The sequence below is a fragment of the Mustelus asterias genome, chromosome 1, assembly GCF_964213995.1.
Source record: "Mustelus asterias chromosome 1, sMusAst1.hap1.1, whole genome shotgun sequence".
NCBI classification, from domain to species: Eukaryota; Metazoa; Chordata; class Chondrichthyes; order Carcharhiniformes; family Triakidae; genus Mustelus; species Mustelus asterias.
In genome coordinates, this window is record NC_135801.1 from 12,854,943 (window position 1) to 12,862,919 (window position 7,977).

The 7,977-nt window shown below is 48.8% G+C and overlaps 1 protein-coding gene across 3 annotated transcripts in view; it reads right to left on the bottom strand.

The window, feature by feature from the left end:
• The window catches only part of lef1 (lymphoid enhancer-binding factor 1), a 182,020-nt gene that overhangs the window by 53,979 nt on the left and 120,064 nt on the right, over nt 1–7,977 (bottom strand). The gene's annotated exons all lie outside the window — the stretch shown is intronic.

Genomic DNA, 7,977 nt, shown 5'->3' on the forward strand with positions numbered 1-7,977 from the left:
GAGGCAGGTGGTCCAGAATTCAATTCAGGGGCAGGGCTTGTGGCGGCCTGACAGGCAGAAGACCCAAACTTAGGCCTCTCTGTTCAGATTCGCCTTGCTGGCACAGTACACTGTGTCTCGGCCCAAACCGCACATCCAGACTAACTCCTGGACCGTAACGTCTGCGTCAGGTCTGAGAATAAATCACCCCACTGCCCTTCAAAGGACCATTTTATTTCTCTAGAAACCAAGCTACTGCCTTGTGATCTGCACATCAAAGAAACTGCAGGCTTCTCATCAGCAGAGGGACTGGCTGATGAAAGCAGCAAGACTTCAGCATGATGGGCTTTCACTCTGTTCACCTCAGTCACTGCGCTTCCCAGTGATGTGTCGTGAATATTTGTACAGGGAACAGCAGAAGAGGAGATTTGGTATTGTTGAGTGTAATAGGGTGCCTGTCTTGTGCTCTTGGGGGAGGTGGGGGGAATTGAAGGGAGGAACATGGCTATTATTGGTATCAGCGCCTTCCACGGAGACATATCCTTGGGCCAGGCTATCAAAAGATTGATGATAATCAGCATCCATTTAACACCCACATTTCAAAAGGTGCAAATGACAAGAAATGAGGTGAAAGTAGATGATTCGGATCTAATTACAATACACTTCACCTCTGGAACTAAGGAACAGGAAATGGGGTTGGGGGAACAGAGTTGGTAGTTTAAGTTTATTTAGTGTTGTCACAAGTAGGCTTACATTAACACTGCAATGAAGTTACTGTGAAAATCCCCTAGTTTGGTGTCTAGAGAAATAAAATGGTCTTTGAAGGGCAGTGGGGTGATTTATTCTTAGACTTGACGCAGACTTTACGGTCCAGGACTTAGTCTGGACTTGTGTTTTGGGCCGAGACACAGCGTACTGTGCCAGCAAGGCGAATCTGAACAGAGAGGTCTACGTTTGGGCCTTAGGCCTCACCTTAGTTTTCTGCCACACTCCAGCGTACCTGAACACTGAGGGAGAATTTAGCATGGCCAATGCACCTAACCAGCACGTCTTTCGGACTGGAGGAAACCCACGCAGATACGGGGAGAATGTGCAGATTCCGCACAGACAGCGACCCAAGGCAGGAAACGAACCCGGGTCCCTGGTGCTGTGAGGCAGCAGTGCTAACCACTGTGCCACTGTGCCCCAGAGTGTTCGTGGGTCCCTGAGCAATGTTCCAGCCCTCTTCACCCGAGAAAAATGAAGTAGGGGCAGATAGGAAACCTAGGCCTCTGGTCAATGGTCCCTCCCACTCCCCCACCCCTCCCAACAGCCCCCAGCACAAAGACACAAAGGGAGCTTAAATTCCTTTATGCCCCAAAATGGGATTGTCTCTCATCACACGCAACGAGGCACAAACATTTACCCTCGACTCCATCTGAATATTTGAGGTGAGTCATTTGAGGCGGGCATTGTGATGCCGATTCACGCTGTGCCAACTTCCCCAAAACACCAAGACCCACAAGTAAAAACAACAACTCGCATAGCTGCGGTGCCTTTACTTTAGTAAAACGTTCCAAGCTGATGGCGGCATGGTGGCACAGTGGTTAGCGCTGCTGCCTCACAGCACCAGGGGCCCGGGTTCGATTCCGGCCTTGGGTTACTGTCTGTGTGGAGTTTGCACGTTCTCCCTGTGTCTGCGTGGGTTTCCTCCAGGTGCTCCAGTTTCCTCCCACACTCCAAAGGTGTGCAGGTTAGGTGGATTGGCTATACTAAGTTGCCCCTTAGTGTCGGGGGATTAGCCGGGTAAATACGTGGGGTTACGGAGATAGGGCCTGGGTGGGATTATTGTAGGTGGGGTTTGATGGGCCGAATGGCCTTCTTCTGCACTGTAGACTCGATGATTCACCAAGTCAAAGGAGCATCTGCTGGGACGATGCAATGCATCATTGAAAAGATGGTGGCCGGAATTCTCCAACCATTCGCGGTTCACCACTGTCAGTGAGGACGCTGAATTTGGCGCTCAGCCAAGCCTTCACTGACGGCAGGGGGACCAGAGAATCCTAGCTGCGGCCAATGTCAGAGAATCTGTCCCGGCACCTTCAACAGTTCAAAGCGCCCCCATAGTATTGCAGCAGGAGTGTCAGCTGTGATGACACTGTGCCTTTGAGAAATGTATTTATCTCATGTTTCTTGTAAGGGGTATGTTTAAAATTCAGCTCTGTTTTACACGGTGCCTATTTGTCTGGGCATCAGGCAGCTCACAAGCTGAGAATGCAGGCTAATGATTGATTTCAGCGAGGGATGGGTTTGTTTTAATCTGAGTTAAGGCATTTTTGTTTATTCGATTTTCCGCTGGGGTTTCAGAGCAGGGTTTTGATTGGGTTGATTGACAGAGTCATGTGCTTATGGAGAGGAGCTAAGCTTACAGGAAAAAGCAACTAGTTACTGCCGGGTTCTGAAAGAAGCAAGAGGTTTCCTATCTCTCTCTCTGGAGGCTGCTGTTTGGGGCCTTCTGGGAGAAACAGGCCTCTCTCTCTCTTTCCAGAAGTGTTCTGGTGTTCAAGGATTGGCAGCCCGAGCATGTAAACCTGTAAATTGCTAACTGATCTTGAAGGGGAGTTCCAGTCTTTAAGAGGATTGTTATTTGCATTGGAATTTGTAGAGATGGGTTAGCAGTCACTACGTGATTGTGAGCTGAAGTTAGAATCCCTACAGTACAGAAGGAGGCCATTCATCCCAAAGAGTCTGCACCAACCACAATCCCACACAGGCCCTATTCCCGTAACCCCATACATTTACCCTGCCAATCTCCCTGACATCAAGGGCCAATTTAGCATGGCCAATCCACCTAACCCACACATCTTTGGACTGTGGGAGGAAACCGGAGCACCCGGAGAAAACCCACGCAGACACGGGGAGAATGTGCAAACTCCACACAGACAGTTACCGAGGCTGGACTTGAAGCTGGGTCCCTGGCGCTGTGAGGCAGCAGTGCTAACCACTGTGCCACCGTGCTGCCCAACTTCCAAATCCATATGCTCTCCATTGCAAAGATTTCCTCTCTGCACCTCTCTGAGTATGTCTGTCTCTACGCTCTCAGCCCCTCTACTGCTGAAAAAGTCACCATGTTCCTGTTACCTCCAGAATCAATGTTCTCATGGCTGACCTCTTGTTCCCCACCCTACATAAACTTACGGTCATCCAAAATTCTGTTACTCATTCCCCTACACCCATACAAAGTCCTAACTACCCATCACCCTGTGGTGGCTGACGTGAGTTGGCCAATGCCTCAATTTTAAAATTCTAACCCTTCTGTTTAAGTCCTTCCATAGCCTCGCACATCTCAAAGGCTGACCAGACCTACAGACCTCTGAAATCTTTGCATTCTCCCATGAAGGCACGGCAGCACAGTGTTTAGCCCTGCTACAGCACCAGGAACCTTCGTTCGATTGCTGGCTTGGGTCACTGTCTGTGTGGAGTTTGCACATTCTCCCTGTGTCCTCCAGTTCAAAGGTGTGTGGGTTAGGTGGATTGGCCATGCTAAATTGCCCCTTAGTGTCAGGGGGACGAGCTCGGGTAAGTGCATGGGGTTATGAGGATAAGGCCTGGGTGGAATTGTGGTCGGTGCAGACTTGATGGGCTGAATGGCCTCCATCTGCACTGTAGGGATTCTATGATTCTACGACATTGGTCCCATCATTGGTGATCGAGCCTTCATTTTCTCCCTAAACCTCTCTGCGTTTCTTTCTCTTTCTTTATAATGTTCTTTAAAGCCAACCATTTTGAGCAGCAAAAATCCTACCAAAAGGATGGGTTGTGATAAAACCTTGCCTTTCCTTTTAATTCACAGCCACAGCATTGATCCAAGATCTGTTGACTTGACTTGCTTATAGCTTTTTTGCCTTCAGGTCTGAATGGTGTTGGTAAAAGATTATCTCCAAGAGAATCCTCAGGACAATCGAGAATTGTTGGACTTGCCAACTTTTCAATGTCCTCAAAACAAGGCCCTGATCAGTTGGACATGAAGGGTCCAACATCAATTGAAGATCACAAGAGACTTGTCTGAGTCAAAAATGTCAAAAAATATTATCTCGTCATTTGTTCATGAGATCTTGCCCTGGCCCAATGGTTGTGTTAAAAAAATATATATTACTGTTACAAATAGGCTTACATTAGCACTGCAATGAAGTTACTGTGAAAATCCCCTATTCGCCACACTCCAGCGCCTGTTTGGGTAACACTGAGGGAGAATTTAGCACGGTTAATGCACCTAACCAGCACATCTTCGGACTATGGGAGGAAACCGGAGCACCCGGAGGAAACTCACGCAGACACGGGGAGACGTGCAGCCTCCGCACAGGCAGAGACCCAAACCCGGACTTGAACCCGTATCCCTGGCACTGTGAGGCAGCAGCACTAATCAAGGTACCACCGTGCCGCCCAAGAATGACTGACCTACAAAACCAGTCTGTAGCTATGAAATGCTCTGGCATCATTTGTCCTAAAAGTGGGATTCTGTTGCAAGATTCTTTATTTTTTAATCGCAACAAATTGCATTTGTGTGGCGCCTTTCACATAGTAAACATCCCATGGTGCTTCGCAGGGGTATTATCAAACAGAATGCAAAACCCATCGACAGAAACAGATACTGGAATGTGTGAGCAGAATGTTTGGTTAAAGAGGTAGATATCAAAAGAAAGGAGGGATTCAGAAAGGGAATTGCAGAGCTTAAGAGCCTTGGTATATGAAAGCATGGTCGACATTGGTGCAGCAATGGTAACAGGTGAAGGCCAAGAGGCCAGGATTGGAGAAGCACAGAAAGTTGAGAAGCTTGTCGGGCTGGAGGTGCTTACAGAGATAGGAAGGGTTATTGACAGATATTTCCTCAAACTCAGTGAAATTAAGGCAGTGTTTGCTTATGAGGTATTTGCCTCAAGGGGCTGGGGTGCTGCGTCTTTGAGTTAATATTTCTGTCAAGACCACGGTGATGGAAATGCTGACGTCTGGATGACCAAAGAGGAAGTTGGCAAAATGAAATGTTCCTGGAAGTTCCTAGGCTGGTCCCCAAGTCTGCGGCGCAACTCCCACCTTCTTGGTAACTTCCTCCCAGGCCAGTCTGGTCATGGCATAAGGATTTGGACATTCATTCTAGTCCTTAATGCATTTGCCACTGACCCTTAGGGTCTCTTCAATGAAGGACATTAGTTCCTGATCCCAAAGAGAGTTGCTTCTGTTCCTGGTGGTCTTTCATGTTGTGTTTTTGGGCAGTGATAGCCACCTCCATCACAGGGTGTCTGCACAGTGATGGACATAATTTGTATCCAGAGGCAGCAATGATCATTTTCCTTTCTTGCCATTGCTCACAAAACTGAGCCCAATAGCTATTATTGCAAGGTCTTTTTTTAAAATTGCCGTACAATTCTCTTTCTTGTAAGGTTGCCAAAAAACCTCTTATATTCAAAATTGTTAGACTAAATGGGATTATCCTGCATAAATATATTAGTAAATAAAGTACCATAAAGTAATATTATTTTGTTTATAAACACGTATACAGACATTAGAAAGGCAAAGCTAATGAATCTGAACTCTTTGATACTATTTCTTAAATACATGAGCTTTTAAATTGTGACTCAGTGCATCCCCAATTAACATTTTTAATTTATGTATTTCCATTTTATCATGGACAATGGGTGGAAAAGATATCCAGCCAATTTTAATCTGACCACCTGTTCCTTTCTAAGGAGTTGAGTAACAAGGGGCTGAACATTACAAAAATATCAAAGTTCTGCCTGCTTGTTGCTGCAATCCCACCAACTCAGATGTTTGCGCAGTGCTCCCCTCAGGGATGCTTGTAAATGGGGGCAAGGTGATATCGAGGCCCAACCCCTTCTCCATCTCCACTCTTGTCCTCATTGCCACTTCAACTGTTTAGGAAAAATGAACGGGATTCTCTGGCTGTTTCCGCCGGAGTTATCTTCCAGTCCCGCTGATGGCGACCCCACGCCATGGAAACCCCCATTGACAGTGGCAGGATTGGAAGATCTCGCCACTGGCCAATGGCGGGCGATCTCCACCACCGGCCAGTGGTGGGCCACCTCCACCACCGGCCAATGGCGGGCCACCTTCACCACCGGCCAATGGTGGGCCACCTCCACCACCGGCCAATGGCGGGCCACCTTCACCACCGGCCAATGGTGGGCCACCTCCACCACGGGCCATTGGCGGGCCACCTCAGCCACCGGCCAATGGTGGGCCACCTCCACCACCGGCCAATGGCGGGCCACCTCAGCCTCCAGCCAATGGCGGGCCACCTTCACCACCGGCCAATGGTGGGCCACCTCCACCACAGGCCATTGGCGGGCCACCTCAGCCACCGGCCAATGGTGGGCCACCTCCACCACCGGCCAATGGTGGGCCACCTCCACCACAGGCCATTGGTGGTCCACCTCCACTGCCACAAACCACGCAGCGGGTGTGGAAAATACCAGCCGGTACCGATCAGTGGATAGCTGTCAATGGCAGTATTTGAAACGTTTCATTGGGGTATATCAGTGTGTTGGTTATGATACTGGACCAGTAATCCAGGTCTGAATGAAAAAGCCAGAGAACACAAGTTCAAACCCCATTGTGGCAATAAATCAATCTTTTGTACTCTTTGCCTATTCTTTCTTAAACCCTGGGTCCCGAATGTCTTTTTGACGACTTTCTCCTCTGGCCCTACCAGCTTCAATGATTTGTGGACATGTAACCCCAGGTCTCTCTGTTCCAGCACCCACTTTAGTAATATACACTTTGGTTGGGATTTTCTAGCCGTTCCCACTGCCGGGATCTTCTGGTCCCACTGACGGTGACCTCCCCCCCGCTTGGTCAGGGAGGGTGCGAATAATGGGAAACCCCGCCGACAGCGGTAGGACCAGAAGCTCCTGCCACTGGCCCAATGGTGGGCCAAAACACACGCCGTATCGGGAGGGGGGGAGTCTGGGGGATTATGCTGCCTCTCCTTGTCCTTCCTACCAAAATGTGTCACCTCACACTTCTCTGTATTACATCTCATCTGCCCATTCTTCCAGCCTGTCCAAGTTCCCTCGCAGGTTATCACTACCTTCAGTTCACAATACTTCCAAGTTTTGTGCCATCTACAAATTTTGAAGTTTTTAAAGTTTATTTACTAGTGTCACAAGTAGGCTTACATTGACACTGCAATGAAGTTACTGTGAAAATCCGCGAGTCACCACACTCCGGTGCCCGCTCGGGTACACTGAGTGAGAATTTAGCACGGCCAATGCACCTAACTGGCACGTCTTTCGGACTGTGGGAGGAAACCGGAGCATCCGAAGGAAACCCACGCAGACATGGGGAGAACGTGCAGACTCCACACACACAATGACCCAAGCTGGGAATCGAACCCGGGCCCCTGGTGCTGTGATGCAGCAATGCCAACCACTGTGCCACCGTGCCACCCAGAATAGCCAAGTCTAGGTCAATAATATCAATGTATTTTAAACTCTCACTGACAGTTGCAGTCTGTTACTTTACCCACCCTTTAAGAGTGTATACATCTACTCCAGCAACTTGTGATTCCCACACTGTGGGTTGGGGCCTTTGCTCCAGCCGCAATGGGGCCTATTTTAAGTCAGCACTAAGTTCAAATGACCGACTGAGTTCAGGTTTCCCTCCTGCGTGCGTTATGCCCCCCCCCCAACCCCCCTGCCTGTATTGGTCAGAATTATAGGCGGGACTTCTGCATCCCTGTCCCTCCCACCATTCTTAACACTAGAAATAAATGCAGAAGATGGCCATTCGGCCCTTTAAGCCTGCTCCGCCATTCATTATGATCATGGCTGATCATCCAACTTAATAGCTTGATCCCGCCTTCCCCCATATCCTTTGATCCCCTTTGCCCCAAGTGCTATATCTAACTGTCTCTTGAAAACATTAAATGTTTTGGCCTCAACTACTTTCTGTGATAGTGATTCCAAAGGCTGACCACTCTCTGGGTGAAGAAATTTCTCCTCA